At 41.6% G+C, this 25054-nt stretch overlaps 1 protein-coding gene and 1 long non-coding RNA gene across 4 annotated transcripts in view; one reads left to right on the top strand and one right to left on the bottom strand.

Annotated features, from left to right (window-relative positions):
• The first annotated feature begins 2736 nt into the window (after positions 1–2736).
• Positions 2737–25054, top strand: part of bcl9l (bcl9 like) — a 45960-nt gene continuing 23642 nt past the window's right edge. For all 3 annotated transcript variants that reach the window (XM_036001404.1, XM_031286960.2, XM_031286962.2), the window contains exon 1: positions 2737–3089. The gene's annotated coding sequence lies outside the window, so the exon portion shown is untranslated. The remainder of the gene's footprint in view (positions 3090–25054) is intronic.
• Positions 16809–24044, bottom strand: LOC116041110. The gene is made up of 3 exons (XR_004102846.2): positions 24033–24044; positions 18040–18045; positions 16809–16882 (listed from the first exon to the last, which is right to left on the bottom strand). It is a non-coding gene; the product is annotated as an uncharacterized LOC116041110 (long non-coding RNA).

Raw genomic sequence — 25054 nt, 5'->3', positions numbered from 1 at the left:
CTCCATCACTAAATGTCAACCTGTTGAAATAAAATGCAGCAGTAGCCGAGCCACAAGTTGTTTACCCATATTAGTAATTCACACACTCACCCTGACCTCTACACAAACTCACAAACTGATACATTATACATGCAGAGGCTTAATATATGCCTCTACATTTAAATATCCATAATGTTGTCATCATCATTACTTATATACATTTATTTTTTCTTTGAAATCACTTCTTAAAATACATTTGTAGGCTATACACTTGCTTTAATGTAAAGCCGTAGTTCTCATTGTCTTACCCATTGTCTGTTAATTTCATTTTATGTGTTCATTGTCATTTTTCCTGTCCTTTAAGGTTGTCCTCTCTTCTATTTTCACTATTGCAATGATGTATGAAAAGTGTGAGAGGGCTTACATGTATCTCCATCACTAAATGGCAACCTTTAGAAATAAAAAGCAGCAGTAGCCGAGCCACAAGTCATTTTAGTAGCCATGTTAGTGATTCACAGACTCACACTGACCTCTACACCTCACAAACTGATACTGTACATTATACATGTAGATGCTTGATATACGCCTCTACATTCAAATATCCATAGTTTTGTCATCATCATTATTAATATACATTTATTTTCGTTTCAAATCTCTTTATTTGCATTCACTGTTACGGAAAGTCCTCTCTTAAATCCATCTCTCTGCTTATTTCTTCCCTGTAGCACCATCACATTCCCTAAGGGTAAACCAATTTACATTCTTGTTTTGCTCTTCAGGTCCATGCCAGTTTCCATGACAACATAGTTTCACTTTCTCATCCTCTCTGTCTCACTCTCTCTATCTCCCTCCTCTCTCTCATTCCACACTGCTCCTTTCTTATGTTCTCTTGACCTTCCTCCTCTGTTTCATTTTCTTTCTCTCCAAATACCGGGCTCCCAATTCCTCCTCTCCTCTCATTTCCTCACCTAATTTAGCTCATTCCTCTGCTTGCCATAAACCAGCAGAGAATAATGGACTCAGATAAAACATATCTCAGAGGGGGGGACAGGGACGCTGGGGTAGAATTCACAGCATCTTTTTGCATTTTCATCATACAATAAAAAATGCAGCATACTCTGTCTGCTGGCTGTTTTATTCACTCTTAAATATTCCCAGGCTGCTCTATTTGGCAGGAGTGATGTCTAGAGCCCCACTTTTTTGTATACTTTCTTTCAAATTAAAAAAAATACTCGATTGGCATTTAGTGTGTCTACGAAAAAAAGCATACACAAATTAAAGAAAAAAAAAAAAAAACCTTGTGTCAAATAACCATAAAACAAAAAAGCTTATCTGAGCTTATTTCCCTTCTGATTTGGCGTATCATGACAGAATAATGTAGAGTGCATATCTCTGCCCAGTGGCATAACTAAAATCTTCAGCTATTTAATTACTCAGTGATTATAAATGTCTGATGCCAACAGGTGTGATGGCGCTTCCTCGGCTGATTAATGCCAGTCCTTTCTGCCTTGTCTGGAAGGAGAAGGTCATGAAGACAGTGGTGGGTCTCCTTCACGACTCGGACCTGTCTGCCTGCTCTCGTTCCATGTCCGCAGGTCAGGAAGTCTTAGCAAGCCACCTCTGTGGTTTGTGATTATTTACACTGCTCCATTCTGACGCGCATCCAGTCCACTGTAGATTTGTGTTTTATTCCTCTACCTCTCAGTATAAATCATTGCAGCTCCCTCCTCTGTGATTTATGACTTATGTCTCCTTGCCTAATATACAATTGGTTGCTTGATAAAAAAAACAAATAAATCAGGGTTCCTTATTCATCCTTTCAGCAACAAAAAAGATAAATCCCTCCATTGTGGATAGTCTAAAAACATACTAGAGAAGCAACTGTTGCAGGTGCAAATCCTTGCAACATCTGGACAAGAAAAGCATATGAGATATACTCTCTGTCTGAACAACGTCTCATGGTCCATTGATTATGGCAATTACTTTGGTAGGGATAAGTGGGAGCCAGCACCAGAAAGGTATCGTGTCTTATGCTGCTCCTAGATATAGCCAAGCCTGTTCTTAACTGTAAATATTGCTGCAGAAAAAAACACATGTGCTCTATCAGCTTGTCCTAGGTAACAAATTGTATGAAACATTACTTAAACTCCCATCTCAATTTAAAAACACTGTCAAGTAGGCTATATTTGCAAGAAAGGCCTTCATCCCAGGTTCACTTGAGGATATATGTTGTCAACCCAATCTTATGCTACCCATACCACCAGAGGGAGTATTCAACTGAAAAAGGAGCAGGTTTAACAGTGCAACAACTGGATCTCCACTCAGAGTAACTTTATAATGTTTCCCCCAAACCTTGAAGCGTCTGAGCTCAGTTTACAGTGTTTCTGATTTACTTCCTCTTTGAATTTGAAATTTACTGCAGTATGGTGTCCATTAGAAATGTTGTCTGAGATGGAAAGAGTGATTTGCTGGATCAGATAGACCTAATTAGATGGAAATAAAACACACACTTTTCTGCTATTTTATTGATTTAAGTTTAGGGAAAGGCACCTAGAGTGCATTTTAAGTCTAAAAGACAGCATTTTATTTCAGGATGTTGACATCACCATCATCTAAACAACATATTAAGAATCATATTAATCATTTTTGAAGTGATTGACATTGCCATTCATATAATCCTGATAAAAATGCGACTCTCAGCCAGCACAGAAGTCCAGTATGACATATCAGTATCCTACAGTGACATGAATGCCCGTGTGGCCACAATAATTATTGTCAGCGGCTGGGAGTGATACGGACTCGCAGAGAAATGCAACGTCCTGCCCTTCTACATCTTGAATAGTGGGAGTCATGAACCGCTGCAAGGTGACGCGTCCCCTGATTTCGACCGAAACTTCAACCTAGATACGCCGTGTTATTTATCCCCAGCTTAACCTCCCGTCAAACTGCACCAGCTCATTTCTTATCAAACATCGGGACCATCTTGCGCAGTGGTAACGTTACGGCGAACGGAGCAAGCAGTGGCGGCGGCGGCGGCGGCGGCGGCCACTCCGGGGAATGTCGACTGGCCGTCAGTCCTGACATCGGCCTCTTCTGATCTCACACACCAGGTAGAGTACACAGCATTTCAAAACACTGTCACTGCCGACGCACGCTAGCTGTTTGCCTATTTCGGAGCTGTCTTCCGTACGTGTGGACTATAACTTTCTTTTCTTTTAATGAAGTCTTTGGGTCGCTAGCAAGCCAATAACAAAGTTCAAATCCCGTTAGCTAGCATTGGTTCGCTTGCAGATGTGTGCTACGGCAACGTCAGTATACAAGCAAGTAGCCTAGCGAAGACAGGAATTAGCATGCTAAGTTAGCCCGTGGACCTGGCTGGCTGGCGCAGCAAGTCTCCACTCGTGAGCGCCGGGGTTCACACCAGGGGCATGTGTCCTTAAATTCTCCTAACGAGAATGCGGTGCTTGCTCTACTTTGGTGTTTTCACGTGTCAGAACATGTAAATCCATAATGTGTAAATTACTAATATTAGCTTGCCAGGAAGCTAATCTGACAGATGCAGCCAAAGCAGCATTTGCATGGTTTTGTGCTAAGCAGCTAAACTGTGTTCAGCAGGGTGACAGACAGACTGCGTAACGATAACGTTGCTTGTCACTTCAACACAGACTCAGCGTGGGCATGTGGAGACTAACATGCTGTTAATATTGCCGCTGCTTAACATTATTTGCCTCTTTATTGTTACCGTGGTCAACGTTAGCTGTAATGGAAACCACTTATATCTGTGTAATTTAAAAACGTGTTATTTTAAGAGGCATTTCCTGCCCCGCTGTGATTCAGTTACACACATTAAAGCATACTGTGCAGCTGGACGTCAAGCTAAGTTTATGTCCGACAACTAAAACGTTATGTTTGTTGAAGTTAGTTGTGAAAATGTATGTTGTAATAACCCTTACCACTATTAGGATTGTAGTTATATAGCTAAACGCTGTCATACAGTATGTGAAGTGCTCTTTCTCACACACCCTTTTTCCTGTCTCTTTCTTCCTGTGTGTGTGTGTGTGTGTGTGTGTGTGTGTGTGGTCTCAATCCAGTAACCTTAAGACATCAAGATGACGCTGCTCAGTCAGTTCAGCCTGTTGAATATGGTGTGATAATGCTACACTTTAACCTGTTCACAGAGAGAGAGATAATACAGTTTATTTCTCCTTTGCTACACAGCCTGTGCGTGTGTGTGTGTGCACACAGGCGCTTCATGCTGTTTGTGTATCTACAATATCCTGGTGAGCTATATATAGCACCTAACAGAGTTTGCAACTTGAGCCGAATTGTCTTACAGGGCTACAGTACACTGTGCGTTGCTTTCCACTGGAAGTGAGATATCTCTGAGTTCAGAGCATCTTCTTCTTTTCTGGCTGTGTTTTTTTTTTTTTTTTTTTTTTTTTTTTTTTTAAGTACAGTCCACGCCCACCTGTAGGCCTGCATGCAAGTTTTATTTTGTGCTTTGTTCTTGTAGCCTTTGTGTTTTGTCCTGTGGGGTCCGTGTAAATGAGGTTGTAGTGGATAATGATGAAAACGTAATCTAGCATGTCAGGGCTTGAACCAAATTTAGTTTTTAGTCCATCCAGTGCTCATCACTTTACCAACTGATATTTTAGTAATCAATTGTGTACTCTGTACTTGGATGAAACCCGTGCCAGAACAGGTGATGATAAACCAGTCTTCCTGTAACAGCAAGAAGGCTAATGTGTCTATAATTGTAGGAGGAGCACAAAATGTGAGCCTGCATCTATTGCTTGACACATTCTAGGTGTGAGTGAAAAGTCTATTTCCTGCCTCGTTTGTTTTGTCCAGAGTTTGATTTGAAGGAATATGCATGTGTCAGCCAATGCATGTTCACACAGACAGCTCCAGTGCAAGCAGAGACAGATATGGTGAGCTGCTGACAAAGTGTTTCTTATCTGGTTAGGTGATCTGAGAACTTTGGGGTGAGTTACAGGGAGCACTGCTAAGGTGAGCTATGAAAGAATAATGCGATATTGAGAACGTTTCCACGCGACAGAATATACTGAGACACTTAAGTACTGGACTCTGTAGGCCTATCGGGAAAAAAAAGCAAGGCCCCATTCTAATCCCTAAAAAAATAAGCATTTCGACCAAGCATTTTATGACACTTGCATTACGCTTAACATTAATGTCACAGTATCTGTTGCGGTTCTGTGCTTTTTCTCTGTGCTTATCTTTGGCATACTTTGCATGCAGGCTTTGCAGACAAAAATTACTCAGTCCACACTGTTGCTGGTCCTCAACCTTTCAGTATACATTCATATATTTAGTCACACCAGGCGGTGTCTTCAGGCTCTTTAACATTAGTTGGTCCGGTCAGATGAGAACAACGCCATTTGAACTCAGGTGTGTACGAAAAAAACGCTGAGACCTTGTGAGCATGCAATTCTTAGTCCCTTTACAAGCAACATGCATACAGGATTTAACCCTCAGTTACTGTACACTGTTCCTTGGTTGCAAGAGGACAGATGTTCACCTCCGTTTGTCAGCACTTACTTATGCTTGGAAAGCCTTGTGTAACAAATTGAGTCTCAGTGGATGCTTACTGTATATTAAGATGTTTCCTTATGTGTTCAGAGCTGATGCGAACACAAGGAGTTGTGCGATTTAGTAAAGAGCAGAGCCGAGTCTACCCTTCATGGTTACAGGGAGAGGAATCTTGATTTGTTTTGACTGCCGTCACACTGCCAAATTGTCCTAATATCCAGTAAATGAGATACTTGTGGGTCTGTCTGACTTTTGTTTACAAGTTTGAATCTTGTTTGAGTTTTGACTCAAACAGAAAAAAATGCATCAAAGTAAACTTTTCCAGATACAAAATCAACTGTAGGTGTGATCACAGGCTTGGTGACCAAAAAGCCCACGTTCCTTTTTCCCCATGAGGCCTGAGCTCTGATCAGATCTAACCAATCATCAAAGCTTTTGAACGATATTACGGACAAATTGGGTTAACTATAGGGGTGGGAATTACCAGAGGCCCCGCGATACGATTTCATCACGATACTTATGTCACATTACGATATTATTGCGATTTAAACATATTGCAATATTCTACGATATATTGCAATATATTGCAATTTATTACCTTTTTTCCAACTTCAAATTTTTCCCAATTGCAAATGATGTCCCCAAAAGGAAACTTTGTCAACATCGGTTTTATCTAAAAAGATAATTTTCAGTTTTTTCTCTTTTCACTTCCATTTTATGGGCTTGTCAAGCAGCGACAGAAAATATCGTGATACTATGCTGTATCGACACCCCCCAAACACACACACACACACACACACACACACACACACACACCCACACACCCCTAGAACTGGGTAAGCTAAGTCTGCCTGGCGAATAAAAAAAAGTGTGAACTGAGAGTTGGCATCACATTTTTCACGTTTGAGATAATAAACATAACTTGTTGAGGATGTCGAGAATCTCATACTCGCTGTGACTGCCCACATGACTGTCACATTGCATTTTAAAGTGACTCATTCATGTCAAAATACACTCACCTAAAGGATTATTAGGAACGCCTGTTACATTTCTCGTTAATGCAATTATCTAGTCAACCAATCACATGGCAGCTGCTTCAATGCATTTAGGGGTGTTGTCCAGGTCTAGACAATCTCCTGAGCTCCAAACTGAATGTCAGAATGGGAAAGAAAGGTGATCTAAGCAACTTTGAGCATGGCATGGTTGTTGGTGCCAGACGGGCTGGTCTGAATTAGGGTTGTGCCGATGGACGGCTGACATCACGATAGAGAACCACCATTGTGATGCCACGCCCCCCCCACCCTGTCAGACACACGCTAATCCTAGTCGCGGGCGCTGGACGGGAAATTGACAACTGCGTCGGTCTTAAACTAGCAAAGACACTTGCGTCGGGCTTTGCACTGTGCTGCGCAGGGTGCAAGATAGGGCCCCATAAGTGGAAGCTACTTTTTTTCCCCTTACGTGCAACCTATTTGTAAAAAAGACCATCGCTTTGAGCAGACTGGATTGGCTATTAGTGATACAGTCTCTCTCTCTCCCTGTCAGCATTAGCTCGCTCTACCTGGACTAGTAACTTATTAGCATGCGGTAGTTGAGAGAGAAAAGGCGTCACAACGCTATCACACTTTCCATTCTCCCCTCATTGGAAGTTCATGGACACTGTTGTGCATCAATAAGTAAGTCTGATGTCCTGTGGGTACGGACAATGTTATGTAGAATTTATGAATGTACGTTAGCAACGGTAGGCTAATTCACGAGGGTGCTATCCTAAAAATAGGAAAGTGAGGCTACAATTTGCACAAGCTCACCAAAGACAGTTGAAGACTTCTGTTGAGACATTCAGATGGTAGAGTCAGAATTTGGCGTAAACAGAATGAGAACATGGATCCGTCATGCCTTGTTACCACTGGGCAGGCTGGTGGTGGTGGTGGTGGTGGTGTAATGGTGTGGGGGATGCTATCCTAGCAATATGGGCCAACATTTCTAAAGAATGCTTCCAGCACCTTGTTGAATCAATGCCACAAAGAATTAAGGCAGTTCTGAAGGCGAAAGGGGGTCAAACACAGTATTAGAATGGTGTTCCTAATAATCCTTTAAGTGAGTGTACTTAGCTTCCAAAACATTTTGGATCTGGGCTAACACAATATCAACTGGATTTTCATCACCTTATCCTAAAATAATTTGGAGGATTCTGCGATCACATGATGCTTTTATGCATTTATTGCACATGCTCAGACTGATCAGCTCAAAGCTGCTTTAGAGCGGTCAAGCAGTATTTCATAATGGTAACGGTGTGTGTTCTTTGGCAAACACTGTAGGCTAGGAAGCTAAAAATCTAACTTAATACACAAAAAAACTGGTAGATATAGCCCTTTACCAAAGCAAACACATATTTTAAAGGCCCCCAGTAGCTGGTGGTTCTTCGTACACCCAAAACCAACCCCATTGTTTTGAACAGAGCACATGACATTGCCATTCAGATAACTATTCATTAGGGCTGAACGATTTTTGAAAATAATCTAATTGCGATTTTTTTCCCAAATATTGCGATTTCGATTCGATTGTTTTTTTAAGCTCTTTGTCTTCTGTATTATTCAACAAAGACAAACAATAAATCATTTTATAGTATGAACAATTACACACTAGACAGTTAAACAAGTAAAAATATAGTATATATATATATATATATATATATATATATATATATATATATATATATATATATATATATATATACACACACACACACACACACACACACACACACACACACACACACACCAGTGTAATTTTTTACAATGCACAGAGAGGAGCTGCCTCCAGCCCCTCCCCCTCGTGAAGTTGCGTGCTGCCGTGTGCACTTGCTCAGAGAGGCTATCGTTGCGTTAGCTAGTTGCTGGTGTTCTTGCCGTGGGATTAACTGTACTAATAAAACCGTTGAAACACCGCGGCCACGCTGCTGTGAAAGCTCCCCGAACGTCATTTATCAGTCTGGTTGTTACCCCTCTCAGTGGCAGCTCCTCCACTCCATATCTTTATAACGGAGCTAACCGCTAACCGGAGCTAACCGCTAATCAGAGCTAGTTGCCAACCGAGCCTTCAGTTCTGCGTGTCTGTATCCATTAACTGCACGTATGGACTCGAACCAGAATAAAACCCTTCATTTTATTAAAATTGCTGTAAAAGTTTTAAACTACAACTCAGAGTTGTTTGAATGACAGAAATCAGCTCAAGGTACAGTGTAGCGTTAGCATGCTAAGTTGATGCTTTCTCTGCGGAGTGCAGACTGATTTGCTCTCGCGAGTCATGTGACCAAATCGCAGCCTTTGCGATTAGGAAATCGCGTTTTTATCGCAAATGCAATTAATCGTTCAGCCCTACTATTCATATAACCCTTAGCAGGGCTAAAAGTGCTTGTTATCAAGAAACTGACATTTTCTGCTTCAAAGAACCGTAAGGGCAAGTGCTGGTGTACAACACTTAAACATTCATTCAAGTTACTTCCTGGTATGTGAATGCTGAACTTTTTACAAGTTGACTTGTACAGCCTGCTGTATGAATGCACAGTGTGTGGGTCTCATGGAGCTCTGTGGCTTTAACAGTGGATACCGATGTTCCCTCTAAGCAGTGTATTGCAAATTGTATTACATTTATAGAATGCACTTGTGAACTTAATAACTCTAGCTGGGATTCTACTGGATGCTTTCGTTTGTCACCACGTCTATCCTCTTAAGCATTCTTGTCCTATGCTTTTCTAATCCTACCATGACTTACAGTTGGTATGTGATACTAATTTACCCAACAAATACGTTTTTAGAAAAGAACGCCACTTTTAATTTGCGGTTGGTTACTTTACAAAGTGTCTGTTAGAGTATACTGTAAATTAGCCAGCAAAGGCCAAACATGTGCTAACACTTTGTTGATCTGGAGGTAATTTCCCATCTCGTTTATACCCATTGCAATAATTACAAGTATGCTTTCTTAATCCAGGTAAATTTCCCTCTTTCTTTGGCTTTCTTTCATCTCTTCTCCATCTAAAGTCTTTTCCCAGCTCGCACCATTGCTTCAGCTCGGGACACTTTCCTTTCTTCTACTACTAATTGTTTCTATAGTTTTGCTAGGCTACTTTCGAAACTATCTTATCTTTTATATATATATAATTTTTTAGGGACATGTCTAAGTTAGGTGCAACTTGTGTCAATTTTCTCTAATTGTAGTTCTTTCTGTCACCCAGTTTGTGTAATGTGTTTAGTGCACCACTAGCAGTTATCAGTTTCTCTTCACTTTGACCACTGACAAGCAAAGAAAACAGGCTACACCCTCCTACAGCCGCCATGGCTGCACCTGATTGGACGAACGCTAACACTTGGGGCTCCCGGATTTCAAAACGGATCATAATGGCGGCTCAATTGGAAAACAATCTCTTATTTTTACGAAAATAGTTCACCGAAATGTGTTTGTGAAAACATTTTATGCGAGAAATAGGCTATGCAGTTGCTGAATCTGTCTTTTATTTCAGATCATCAACAGTCAGTTTCTTTTTTTTTTTCAGTTCCAGTTTTCTGGGATTTGGGGTGTTATTTTGTGTCTCTGGTGCTTCCACACACATACAAACTTGCTACAACACACACTAGTTCACCTTAATCTACAAAAGAACTACTCACATGTCCCTGTTCTGCAGGTATTCCACGCAAAGTTGGAAGTGTGCCCTCGTTTAGAAGAAGTCTCCCAGCTAATCCTGCCTTGTACTAATGAAGTTGTAGAAACAAACAGCTAGCTAGATGATGTGATGCTTACCTAGCTACTGCGCATGTGTGCCTCCCAACAAAGATGGGATAGAAGTGCGATGCCTCACTCTGTAGCTAAAACAGAGACCTGAACACACAGGGTGAAAAGAGGAGCCGACCTATGAACTTGCGCGTGATCGGTCCGGGGGCTGGTCGGTGTCATTCTTGTAGTGTTACCACTCCTCCGTCCAAGACACAGCAAGAAGTCTGATCCTGGCATTACACTTTTAGTTCTGTAAAACGTAAAAAAAAACCAACAACATTGACCCAAGGGAAAATCCACACACTGTATCTGATTGGCGTCCTCGCTTGGGTAGACTGGTGTGTGTTCAGTTTGACACTGAATGGCTTCTGTCCGTCAGCCTACTGCTACTGTGCCGTAATGCCTGCCTCTTGTCTGTTCTGAGGCTGCAGATTGGTCTTTTTCCTTGCTCTAGTTGGCTTTTTTCCCAGAATGTGTTGGAAAGGATACAACCCTTGACCCTCTGTACAAAAACGATCCCAGTACTTCCCTGTCCCTGAGCTCAGTTAAAGCCACGGACTAGGTGCCTACAGTCTTCTTACCCCTAATTTTAAGCCTGTTGAGGAGATCTTTAGCAGCATTTGTCTGGAATAGCCAACAACTCCTGTGTTGCCCACAATTCTATGCCTATAGGGGTGGGAATCGTCAGAGGGCCCACGATACGATATCATCACGATACAAAATGATTGCGATTTTAAACCCATTGCGATATATTGCAATTTATTACCTTTTTTTCCCCCCCAACTTCAAATTATGTCCCCAAAGGGAGAAAACAAAATCTGTTTTATCCCAAAAATATCAATGTCTCTGTTCATCTCACTTCAAATGTATTTATCAACTGTAATTAATTAACAACATAGCCAAAAAGTTCAATTCTCATGTGCAATTATTTAATGAAAGATTAATACTTGGCCTCCGTGTGTCGGTACAGCATTGCCACGGGAAATATCCAGGGGTGTGATTCTTCCGGATAATTCCGGAAATCCGACTTTTCTGACCTGAAAATGAAGCTCTCGTAAATCATACAAATCATGCACATTTTTTTTTGGGGTTGTCGCAAGGCACGGGTCGGGGGTATTGGTAAACATAATGACCGGTCACTGCTGTCAACGTTTTTTGTGCCTCTGACTCATTTGTGGTAGACGAAGGTCCAGTCGGGAGATTGGATGGAGAGTCCACTGAAGTCCACTGTGGTCTGAAGGGCTAATCCTCGCTAGATCACTAGCTAGTCGGGAGGTTGACAGCTAACGTTAGCCAGCTGAATCTAACAGTCGATCGATGGTGAGTAACGTACGTTACACAGGCTGGCAGCAGCACAGAGTCCAGAGTTGATAAGTGGGGGGGGGGGGGGGGAGAAAGGTGTTGAGAATGACCAACACCTAATTTAATTTGCTACGACCCGATCAGAGGTTACTTAAATTGGGACGTTCAGTCAAAATCAAGCATGTCACCTTCAAACGGGATCTCTGTTTGCAGGGTTCAGGCTGGACCCTCCCGGTGATCATGCTGCTCTGGGGGACCGGCTGTACAGTGAGAAGCCGCTGCTGACGGGCGCAGAGCTCTACCGGAACTCCGACTGCTGTCTGTCAGCGCGGCCGTCTGACGGCATCAGTATTAAAATGAGACAGTTTTATTAGCGGTTAAAAACGTCTCGCGTTAAATAGTAGTCTAATTCGGTACAGTTGTTTTTAACGCCTGATGCGAAGTGTAGGCCTATAGGAGTACACATGAAAACCCTGAACAAGCAGCGTCGCTCTGCTCTGTCTTTCTGCTGTGCCCCATTCACGTAGTAGTTTTACACTATGTAGGTTAAACTCTGCAATTAATCCGCGGTTCACATGTATGTATGAACTGTGGTGGTCCGTCTAAGTCAATCCTACAAGCAACTGGACTTTAGGGTCAAGTGTTGTTGTATCCAGCCCATGTCCCGGATGTGAAAGCCTCCTTACTGGACTACTGAATATAATAATTATTTTTATTATTATATTTTGAATTGTTACCTGCCACTAGAATTTTGTGATTTCCTTGCAATAAATATTGACATTTTTACCATAAATTGGTGCCTAAAAATGTATCAGAATGCAGGAATTGAAGTCTTTTACCCTCAGAATTTCCTGGGGGAGGACCCCCAGACCCCCTCCCCCCCCGCTTTGTGTGTTCCCGCAAAGACAAATTCTGAGCAAGGAAAAACCCTGAAGTATAATCACAGACAGCCATAAAAAACATTTAAATTGCAGAGTTAGAGTTATAACTTAATATGTACAGTGTCAACAGAGAGAAACACGGACAATTGAACAGACAGTAACAACATACATACTACATACCTACATACTGTAGAGAATGACAGTAACAGCATACAAACGGCATAAAAAAAAAATTTTCTCTTTAAAAAGTAGAAAGCATTGTTTGCCAGTTACATTAAATGTTTAAAAATCCGTAAATGTCCATGGGTGGGGCTGCATGGGCGTGGTAATGTGGGCTGGTGTGGGTGTGGTAGTAAGGAGAGAGAATAGGAGAAGGAAGTTTGTGTGAGGTGGACCTGGTCACCACAGACCCAAATCTTCTCAGCTGTTGCTACTGTCATATGCTGCACTGTCTCTTCATGTGGCACTATTATTTATATTATAACAAGGTAATGCAATGTGTAATCAAGTGATGACTGATTAACAGTAATGTAAATGCTAAATGCCCTAATACCTACATATCATGTAAGACTCAATTTCTCCATTTCTTCGCACAAAACTCTCCAGAAAGTGCCATTTAATGGTTTATTTTTTTTTTTAAATGAGAGGGGGGGGCTGTCGCAGCGCCATGGGTGCGCCGTATATTTTCCTGCTTTTTTGTCCCTTGCCAATCACACCTATGAATATTGCGATACCATGCTGTATCGATTGCACATGAGAATTTAACGTTTTGGCACTAGAATAATAAAATGAATAGCTTTTTTTTCAGGAACATTGCAGTGAGATGAATTAGAATTGCGATACAACAGATGTTAGACAAAGTTTCCATCATTTGAAGTTGGAAACAGGGTAGCAAATTGCAACGTATTGCAGAATATCGCAATATGTTTTAATATCGCAATAATATTGTATCGTGATAATATTGAATCGTGGGGCCTCTGGCGATTCCCACCCCTACTGTTTCAGTGAGGCCTGTTACATCAACATACCATAATGCTTTGAGCTCTTCACAAATGTCTCACTTTTTCTTTTTTTTCCCTCCGGTGGCCTTTCCTCTGTTGCAGGCCCTTCTCTGTGCACATCGCCTACTGGTTTGCCTATATTTACTCAGCCCCGTGACATGTTTTGTTGCCACAGCAACCCTCCAACCCCCCTAGTGTGCTGATTTTCTTTTGTTGGCTGTCACCTGTGCAGTGTGCACTGTCCCACAATGCACTGCACTTTACCCCCCAACAAGTGCTATGAGCAGACTGAATTGTGAGTGGCAGAGAAGGCAGCTATGCACATCACAGACTTGTAAACAGAGTTTGTGGATTAACTTCCCCCAAAAGTAAAAATACCTTCTTTTTTTTATCAAAGGGTTAACGTGACACGTCATCGGACCAACTGAATCCTTCTCATTTTTAGATGTTTATTGAAATGAATGCTGACCTGCAGTAACCTCTTGTTATGCTTGCAGACTAATACATTCCTACAACACCAGGCTGCAGAAAAACAGAGTGCATGTTGGGAGAAGAGCACAAGCGTGTGGTTGAAGGAAAGGGGGAAGGGCAGAGAAAAAAAGTTATGGTAAGGTCTATAAAAAGCAAGAAATAGATATGGCAACGGGGTTGAATGTGGTCAGTAATCCATGAACAGGGTTTCCTCGTATGCAGGCCCACTCTGACCAAAAAATGCCAAAAATGCAGGGGGTTTTTTCCACTTGCAAGACTTTTGAACAAGTTCCAGTTGTGTCCTTTCCATGCCTACAGCCTCCGACAGCTTACAAATACAGTATAGGCTTCTCTCTTAAAAGGTATGAATTTGCATCTACTGCCTCTGTGCAAGAAACATTCACACTACACCAAGTCATTTCCCCCAGATGGGCAGTAGTTTCTCAGTTCATGGTCTTCTATTTTATCAGACATGGATGGTTGGTGCTTTCCAATTAAGTGTGACATTAAGAGACCCATGGAAAAAACATGTTTTTGTCCAATGGAAGCATGCAAAATCTGAAGCTGCATTTATCAAAGCGAGTCTGAAAGTTATAATTTAAGGGCTGCTGGCACCAATAATCACTCAAAATGTGCTGATGACTGTCACTTGGAAGCCGTTTCACGTTATTGGTTTCAGTCGGTTTTCCATGAGTGAAAGTTGGCAGGGGCTCGATAGCTGATTCAACATCTTTAAACCTAGCAGAGCTCGCCTGTCATCATCCCTGTTGATTTTTCTAAAGTCGCATGGCTTGCAAATCAGTTTGGCTCTTACTACAGAAGGGTAGCTGACAGAACCATTTCAACTGTGTGTCTTCTCACAGATGTAGTGCAGCAATTTGAATTCAGTCAAAAACAGCTCACCATAGATTTCATGTATGTCAGTTTTGATGTTTGAAATTTATTACCAGACCTTTTTTTCTATAATCAGACAATTCTCACTGAGGTTGAGTGTTTTTTTTTTTTTTTTTTACTATAGTATTATATAGTTTATGTACAACAGCTCAACCATATTTATTTAATATGCAGGTGGGATTTAAACCACAGGAGTCTGTGACAGTACTTGGATGTATTAAACTCCTTATACCATCAACAAGGTAGCCTAGAAATCTAGACGCACCCTAGCGGCAGCAAATGTAATTTGAAAACCATCCGTTGGCTGGCGAGCTGGAAAAACCAAATTCTGGTCAGGCCAATCACATTGAGTGTAGCGTCGGTGGGCGGGCTTAACATAAGGATGGCAGAGTTACGACGGTTCTGCGTGAATTCCCTGCTACTTGAAAACAAAGATGATGGCTGCTGCTGGCGAACAGCGGTCTTTCGAATTGGCTTTGACCGCGACTCTGGAAGACTTGGAGTTAAGCACTGAAGTCATTCTTAAAAAATGAAGATGTGTTCGGAGTTTTGCCAACCGGATACGGCAAAAGTTTAATTTATCAACTAGTGTTGCTCTGGTTGGCTGTGAGTGCAGAGGGAATTTGACAGACAACCGTTTATCCCACCCCTCGGATTGAGCCCTGCCAATGGTGAGTTCCCAGACCCAACATCTTGAGGTCTGGCTTGTCAGGCTAATCAACAGGCTAGTAATAACTCTGTCTTCTGTGTTGCTGCTGAGAAACTGAGGCCTAGTCCACACGTACACAAGTATCTTTTTAAACATAGCTTTTTCTATGTGTTCTGGCCTTTGGTCCACACAAACTGCGTTTTAGGTCACTGAAAAAGGATCTTTTGGGAAAGTCCTGCTCGGATAAAGATTTTCAGATACGTTTTCAGTGTTGTGGTTAGCTATAGACATATTATCAGCCCTGGCCGATTATCGGGCCCTTTTTTTTGGCAGTTTGCAGATTATCTGTGTCAGCGTTTTATTTGTCTGATAACCGATAAAGTTAATGAATTTAAAAAGTGGTCTACTTTGGCTCAGCTACAGCTCTGTGTCTGTCCCTCTGCTTCGGTTTCACTCACCACTGAGTCTGACTTAATGTCCCACCCACAACACTATCTGACTCTCTGTTACTGGCTTGTTGAAAAGTTTCTAATTTATTAAATAATTGCTTAAAGCATTTAATCAAGGTTTGGTGTCGGAGTTTGGAACATTCCAAAATCTTAATTTTGACTTAAAGAGTTTCATTTTCACTGTAAATGCATATTGGTTCCAAATATCAGTTATCGGTTTCATTAACTACTAATAATCCTTGAAAAAACAGTATCTGTCGACCCCTAGTTGTGGTATAGACAGGGAAACAAAGTTCTTGGCTTGTAATGTCAGAGTGTGCGTTGTTATTTCGTTCCGTTTTGTGAGGCATCACAAATGAGGCAACATTTTGTGCAATGGCAGACGTGGCCAAAATAGTGCTGGATTAAACCTTGCTTGCAGGACTTTTTACATGTTTACATATGAGCCACTCTCCGACCGGAGGGATTTTTGCAGTTCCTAGAACATAACGTTCCTAGAACCCTTTTTTTCTCGTGTTCCGACTGGACCAATTTGGGGATTATTAAGTTCCTCTGGCCACAGTTCCTGTAACTCTTTCAGCTCCTACTTCAGGGCAGGGTCTTTTCCTTTTTCCCTTTTCCGCATAGTGGTGGTTAGATGGCTGTGATTATAATAACAAAAGGTCAGTTCCTATGTGTGCACTGCGAATGCAAATGGCAAAACCGGTTTTGGGGGAGAGTAGTTAGTAGATCTGTTTAGAAGTGGACTGTTCCTATAACTACATCCCTGTAACTACTTCGTCAGAAAGAGGCTATAGATGTTTAGTTACTCTTCCACTATATTGAAGAACCAAGGCATCAGCATGCGCTACAGAGCGATCATTGCGCCATTTCAGCCAGGTAGCCTTCCGGTAATAGCTTTTATTCAAGCTTCTGATTGGCCAAAATCATCTTCTTCTTTGTGTGATTGGCCAACATGGCTGTAGGGTTAGGGTTATATCGCCGCTTGTTGGTTTGGCATGCTCAAGACAGAGCTTCAATGTGTTCTTGTGTTTTCTTTCAAAACTGTAGACAGGAGTTTTTTTAAACGAAGGAGGAAAAAAGCCAGTTTTCAAAAAGACCTGTGTAAGTGTGGAGTAGGCCTGAGAGTCCTTTTCTTTAGTTTCAGATGTGTCCTTGAGCTGCGTTAGCTGGGATCGAGGATTGTACAGTAGGTCCAGTTGTTGGTATGTGTTCAGCTACATTACTACTGCACGCTGTAGTTTTGGTAATTTCAAATGGAAGGTACGAAGGAACCCAACCAGTGACTAAAAACTCATATTTCTGTTCATAAGACCACCAACCATTCATTGCTTTCCCCCCGCCTCACTTAATTGCACTATATTTTGTGTTATCACAGTGCATCCCAGTCAACCTGTTCTCTCACAGTAGCTTCATTGTGGTCATGGTGTAGCATGGTTATTTCTACATTCTCCACTTGAAGGTTGATTCACTTATTAAAGATGGTACGCAGGTAGATTCAGCAGCAGAAACTAAAATATACAGCATGTGTAACTCGGTGATAAGGGTGACAATTTTGGGCTTGTTTGAAACCTTTGCGTGTGGACATGAAGCGAGTCACTGCAACAGCCACATAGCCCACATTACATGTGTGTAACATAAAAGCCGGCGAGGAAAATCCCCATCAGAGGTGTGATGTTTGCTTCATCTGAGCAGGTTTGTATTTACCAGAGCTGTATGTTAATGTTTTCAGAAAGCAGCACTTGAGCTAAGGAGGTTGAATTTTTGGTGGCACAAATACAAATTCTGTAGCACAGCAACAAATATGTTTACATTAATACTTAATCACTAAAAAACATATCTATAGTTAATCCATTTTAACTGTAAATGATACAAAACTGAAAATGAAAGACAAAAAGTAACATGATTTTGCTAGTAATTACTAGGCCTATACGATTAATCGTTATAAAATCGCGATCTCGATTCACACTCTTTAATTTTTAAATAACTTCGATTTTTTTTTGATTAAAAAAAAAAAAGAAATTAAATGTTTTTTTTTATGACTTTGATTCTTATTTAATTTTATGAGCCGACTGCATCACAAACGCTACTACTTTCTTCTGTGAGTTTTAAACATAGACTGTATAAAAAATGGTTTTAAAGCGCTCCCAAGCGCTGCAATGCTCTCCCTTCTCTTCATTGAAGCCTCTATGTTTACAGGCTTGTGGTGATGCTCAGTGTGCTATAGGTGCCAAAATACATCTATGTTTGGTACTGCCAATTTGTTTTGTTTTGTCATGGTTCATGTGTGCAATAAACATTACACTTTGTGAGAAAAAAATCGTGGCAGAGAATCGTGATATCAATTCTAAACTAAAAAAATCGTGATTCATATTTCCCCCCGAATTGTGCAGGCCTAGTAATTACCTCCGCCAAGAAGGTCATGCATCTGTTTGTTGGTTTGTCTGTTGGTCAGCAGGATTATGGAAAATCTACTGGCCAGATTTTCATGAATCGAGCTGGAAGGGGGTTGAATGCATTCTGTTTGAAACTGCAACTCAGCATAAGGACTTTCTTATCACTCTCTAATAACAACAAGTTTACTATTTATTTATTTTTTCTGTAGTGAATGTGTCAACACAGGTTCTCTAAAAAAAAGTATTTCTTGGAAAGTATACAGGCAGTCAATCTGGAGAATGCTGGCTGGACCAGACAAGTTTGGAAATATTGCATGATATGGTTGAGTGAAATCTATGCCTTTGGTGGTGAGAATTTGCAGTAAAGACTAGAAAACAAATGGCAAATATGAATGAGAACGAGTATTTGTATTGTTGCCTGACATTGTTTGGATATAGGTGATAGGACTAAAGTTTAAAAAACATTGCGTTACATAAGCCGTTTTTCCGACCAAGTAGTTACAGGAACTTAGTTCTAGGGAAAGTCCACTTCTAAACAGATCTACTAACTACTCTCCCCCCAAAACCATTTTTTGCCATTTGCATTCGCACTGGCCAAGTGGCCATAGGGACTATAGGAGGGGTAAGGGAGTGATGTAAGCACGGCAACGATCTTTATAGCTTTATAGCTTTATAACAAATACACCAAAAATGTATGAACTAAATACTAAATCTATTGCATATTTTTCATAATTTAAACAAGTCTCCCGAAGAGAAACGAGTATCTCTCTCCCCCGTGTGTGTGTGTGTGTGTGTGTGTGTGTGTGTGTGTGTGTGTGTGTGTGTGTGTGTGTGTGTGTGTGTGTGTGTGTGTGTGTGTGTGTGTGTGTGTGTGTGTGTGTGTGTGTGTGACGGGCGGCCAGCCGCAGGACACGCTTGTGGAGTTTAACTCCAAAAAGACAGTTAACCACAGGTTCCCGTTAATCTTATGATGGACATGTGTTGTGATATTTAAACAAACGAACCGTCAACGGTGAAATAAAAGCCTCTTATTTACGAGAGCGGTCTGAGAGACCTCCAGCTTACAGCGGGGTCTCTGAGCATGACTGGCCGAGCGACGAGCTAGCGGCCGGGGCACGCACCTGCTGGCTGTCGCCTCACTTCATAGAGCTTCTCAACTCCGAAAACTTTGAAGCAAATTGACTGCCTATATTCGAAATCTAAACAGTTGGTTTCTCGCCTAAAACGTTGTCAGAAGTGAATTTAGTGATGAATAAGATGGCAAAAATGTTAAAATTGTCCCGTTGTTGATCTGTCTGTACCAGAAACCCGACCCGCGTTGACCTAGGTTCCTATGCTGAAAAGGGAACAGCGAAAAGACCCTGCCCTGAAGTAGGAGCTGAAAGAGTTACAGGAACTGCGGCCAGAGGAACTTAAAAATCCCCAAATTGGTCCAGTCGGAACATGAGAAAAAAAAGGGTTCTAGGAATTTTATGTTCTAGGAACTGCAAAAATCCCTCCGGTCGGAAAGCGGCTATAGTTGCTCCTATCAGTCGTGGTCCCCCTGCCTCTGGAGAAATCACTATAATACTGTTACAGTACTCCCAACAGTGTTTTTAACATAATTTTCATGTTTTGGTGCCTGTTGCATAAAAGTGTTCAATACTCAACCATTTACAGCTGATAGCATTCTCTATCATACATATGTGATGCCTCTTGAACCTTGATAAAGGACCTCAGACTGGTGAACCTGACATGAATGTTGGAAGTGGCTGTCCTGTTAGATCACCATAATATTTGATAAAAAACTGAAGCAGGACTTGGCAGACCCTGCAAGGACATGTTTTAACTTTGAGAATAGTCCTTCACAGAGGTATTTTTGTGTTAACAGTCATACATATTGCGTTAGCCGCGACCTCGTCCTAAGTTAGACAGCAAGGTGGCCAAGCACATTGGAATCATTTTGACTGGCGCCATGCGCAAATGCAGTTTGTTAGCTAGCACTGTGCATCTCTGTGTAACTGCGCGCGCTCCTGCGTCACACACATTATTCATTCATCAGTACCGTTAAACACTTTGGCCACAGTGTTTACTGGTGTCGACCCACAGAGCACCACTGTGGCATCTGTCTTTGGACTCGGCCTCGTATTTTGTTCTTACTGTTGGCCCCGACTTCCCAGGGCTCTCTGGGTCTATTAATACCAGCTCGCTCTAAAAATACAGAGTACTGTGTGACCCACTGGGACTAAATAGCTCAACCTCTTAACGTAGATACACACACACACACACACACACACACGCACACACAGCACACACAGCACATAAATTCTGACCTGTATTATAGTTGCTGTACCATTGACCTAGGTTAAATCATCCACGAGTTCTCTTAATATACAACATCCCTGGATGGACAGCCGAAAAACACCGTGCTCTACCAGGTGAGCTATAGGTTGCCCCTAAGGCAAATACCTTTTTGACAAATTATTTTAAATTATGTATCAAACCTTCAGGCCTATCTGAGAGAAGTGATGTTTATTTCCATTGATGTTGAAGCAATGTAGGGCCGTGTGTTTGTGTGTGTTGGCCTGCTGCTTTGTGTGTGTATATGTACTTATCATCATGGCCCTAAATGAGTTGGCTTTATATGCAAAGGCCATGTGCTATGGATTTCTCCATTCTACTCATTGGATTATTTCTCTAATGGAGCAACAGATTGGATGCATGTGGACAAGGTCCAGATGCTAAACTGAATTTGTTTCCCAAACAACTTTCATGAAAGTGAAAATGTCAGATGAGGAACAGGAAATGGAGAACATTTTATGCCCCGACACATTTGTTGATTGAATAACAGCTCCCCTATGGCCAGCTGATCTCTGCAACATGTTTGGTTCAAGGCTTCCGAAGTATTTCACGTACTTACAGAAAACAATAAGACATCAGGGCGTGAACATAATATTGCCAGCCCTCATATTTTTGTTTTCAATTTCTCTGTTGGCTCTATGTCACATGCTGATTTGATGATTATAGAAACATTCCTCCACGGAATCAGCAGGTGTCAGTTGGACTGGATCCTCTTAACTAGATGGTGACACTGTGCACACCATAGATCTAAAACTATATCTATGGTGCACACATCATGAACATTGGCAATAAGAAATCGTCATGAATACATGATGCTTTGGTTTGTGTTAGACAATTGGGGCTGAACCGCTTCCTTGAGTAACTGGAATAATTTGATTACTAAAAATCCTCAATGAAAATTCTTTGCCTCGGAGCTTTGTTCAATTAACTAACGTTGTAGCGTTCACTGTTTTCCCACAGATGATTATTATCAGCGCACATCGGGCTGACGCCACTGACGCTACTGTGGATCATTTTAAGCGGCAAAAAAACCCGAAAACTATGTACAGTTTGTCTATTGTAAAATTGAACTAGCTTACCACCATAGCAGGGCGTCAATGCTACATCATCTCCAGGGTTTCGCCCCCAGTGTATTGCAAGCCTGGTGGCCCACCCAGCATAAGTTGCCCCCCACCAGGCCTAAGCCGCTAGGAATTATTTTTTAATGTATTTTAAGACTTTTTTTTAAAACTACATTTACCGCGGGGCGGCTCGTTGGAAGCCCAGACGAAGCGTTAGTCATACTTTCAAATCTCCAGTTAGCTTTTAGCACTGACTTAATGTAGGGCCCTGTGGAATCTGTCTTAATGGCGTTTTTTAAATTCTCAATTTTGCGATTTCTTTTAATGGTTCTGTTATAACTATTTGGCGCTACATTAGTACAATATCACATTTTGTCAATATCGTGCAACCCTACACAAGGTAACATCAATGTCTGCTGCGCTGTTTTACACTACAGCATGCTACTCTGCAAATAGCGATGTTTTACAAACAAGCTAAAACGAAAGCTGTCGGTTTGTAGTCCAACTGTTTTATACGTTTGCTACGAATCTTGAAATTTTGACAAATTCTTGTAAACTCGGCTGCCGGAGACAAACCAGCCCCTCATCCTAAATCCTCATGGCTACTTAATATGCACGTGATTGACGTCATCGGACCATGCCAGTGATGTCTGCGTTCTTCATTCTTTCTCCTCACTCAGTATTAGCCTTCTGATAATGTGTCCCCCTGAACAGTATAGTGGAATAGCCCTGCTGTAAGCTTTGTACAGACACATGTATCTGGGCTTAGTGAACAGCTCTTTTGCATATCCAGTGTAAAGAGCCAGAGGCAAAAAGGGGAAGGGGGGCGAAAAAGATTTACATTTGGGCCACCAAAAATGTACTTTGGCCAACAGAATAAGGGGCTTGGTGGCCCATCTGGCCAGTGCTTAAAAATAGCATCTATCCCTGTTATTGTATGCAGTTTAGGCAATAACAATTTTCCTTTTTCGAAAAAAGGAAACCTCTCTTTTGTATATTTACTATTGTTGTTAACTATAGAGCAAAAGTATTTCTTATCCGATTACTCGATTAATCGATGGCATAATCGTTAGAATACTCGATTACTAAAATAATCGATAGCTGCAGCCCTAAAGACGAGACTTTTTTGTTGCAACCAAAGGCAACAGCCTATTTGATCCCAGCAAACAGTGGTTATCTCTCCTGCCTCAGTTGGAGAGACCATTTTTCAGTCCCTCCAGGATTTCGCGGCCTTTTTTTGAGATTGTTGCGGCCCAAAATGCCAGATTTTTGCAGGAGCTTTTGTAAAAAAACTCCGATAAAAGTTGCGATGTCTTTTGTATTTTTGTTGCAATGAAGTTGCGGGAGAAAGTGAAAGTTGCAAAAAAAGTTAATAAAAGGTAACTTGTTTTGGGGAGAATAAAATTACTCTGGGCTGAGTTTTCCTAGTAACCTTACCAAAAATACCAGGATGCTGCAAAAAATATAATGTATTGAATGAATCAAATTTGAACATTTCTGTCAATGGCTTGTTGATCTTTTCATTGTTGGTTAATTTCCTATCCTGGGCTTGGACACACGTTAATACGGTTTGATAAAGCGCTTATTGGACTTTAACTTATCATTGCACTTACAATAACGAGCGCGGCTGTCCTCAATTTAGATCATCGTGTACGTCTCTTCTCCGGTTTGGTCTGAAATGTTTTGCACCGTCTTTCGCTGTACGTTTTGTTGGTAAATGTGAGATGTTGTAAGATGACACGTCTCGTCTTCATATTAGAAACAAGGAAATGAATTGGGCGACGTACGTGTGTTACGTCACCCCGTTCTCACTCCCGCTTGGTCAGTGGCTCTCAGCGTCACACACTGACGCAAAGTCTGGCACGTGGGACTGCTGTGATTGGTTGAAGTCGCGGGAAACTCTGGTTATTGGTCAAATTTGCGGTGATTGGTCAAAATTGCGAGTCGCACCGAATTCACGGTGATTGGTAGCCTAGAAATCTAGACGCACCCTAGCGGCAGCAAATGTAATTTGCAGCCAGGGGAGTCTAGGCACTCTCCGTTGTCTCGCAAGCTGGAAAAACCAAACTCAAGTCAGGCCAATCACATCGTGTATAGAGTCGGTGGGCGGGCTTATGGCTGCTGCTGCTGCTGCTGGGAACAGCGGTCTTCTGGAAGACTTGGAGTTAAGCTTTTCTTTGAGAAAAGAACAAAGAACGGCACTGATGTCATTCTTAAAAAAGGAAGATGTGTTCAGAGTTTTGCCGACCTGATACGGCAAAAGTTTAATCTATCAACTAGCTCCGCTACCTTCTTCGTTGCTCTGCCTGGTTGTAGCCCTATCCTATTGCGTGCAGAGGGAATTTGAAAGACAACCGTTTATCCCGCCCCTCGGATTGAGCCCTGCCAATGTTGAGTTCCCAGACCCAACATTGATGTGGGTCTGGCTTGTCAGGCTAGGTGATTGGTTGAATTTGCGTGAATTGTTGCGATCGCTAACATCACGGAATACTGGAGGGACTGATTTTTTTCAAAAGATGTTAACGCCTCTGGTGTTACTGTTTGTGGTGGGAGACAAACTGGAAATTTAAGTAAGCTGGCAACTCTTTTCTCCCCATTGCCGTTTCTTGTAGCACTGCTGCACAACACAGGCTGCTATGGAACATGCAGGCGGGACTTTAAAGGCCCATTTTTGCAAGCAACTTTTAACTATGAGCCATTTGGTCCTACATGGACTTTAAATGTTCTGCCAAAGTTAGAACAGTTTTGTTTACTTTAGTTGAGAGATTTCTGTATTTGTCTTCTCGTGTGTGAGCTATTCATATTGGCTTGCAATCCTAAAACTTGAGGAGACTGTATAATAAATATTAGAAACTCCTCAGTACGGCTATATATTCAACAGCACACAGACTTTGCAGGATGGCCATAATGTTGAATAAACACCTCTTTAAAAACAGTTGCAACACAAATGGAACATAATAACCTTCCTGAAGGTGTGATTTGTTGTATTAGTGACTTTAGCTTGAGCTAAAAGTGTAGTTTTCAGAGATGGACAGTATTCCAGGCAGTCAGTATCAGTCCAGAGTGTACACTTTATAGCCGCTCAAACAGACTTGTTTGTTGACATTCTCACATGACGCCCGAATACAGAGCTAGGTATCAGGTAGCAGTGTTTCCCACAGATTAGAAAGCAATTTGTGGCGGGGGGGGGGGGGCGTCGGGCGGGAATACTTATTTTCGTAACAATCAAGTACCAAAAACTGAGGACACGCTGTTGGATGCTGTCCTCATCTCCTACTTCAATGCCTAACTAATCTATCTCTTTCTCTCCC

This window comes from Sander lucioperca, chromosome 5 (assembly GCF_008315115.2).
Source record: "Sander lucioperca isolate FBNREF2018 chromosome 5, SLUC_FBN_1.2, whole genome shotgun sequence".
NCBI lineage: Eukaryota > Metazoa > Chordata > Actinopteri > Perciformes > Percidae > Sander > Sander lucioperca.
This window is presented reverse-complemented; position numbering and strand designations above follow the sequence as displayed.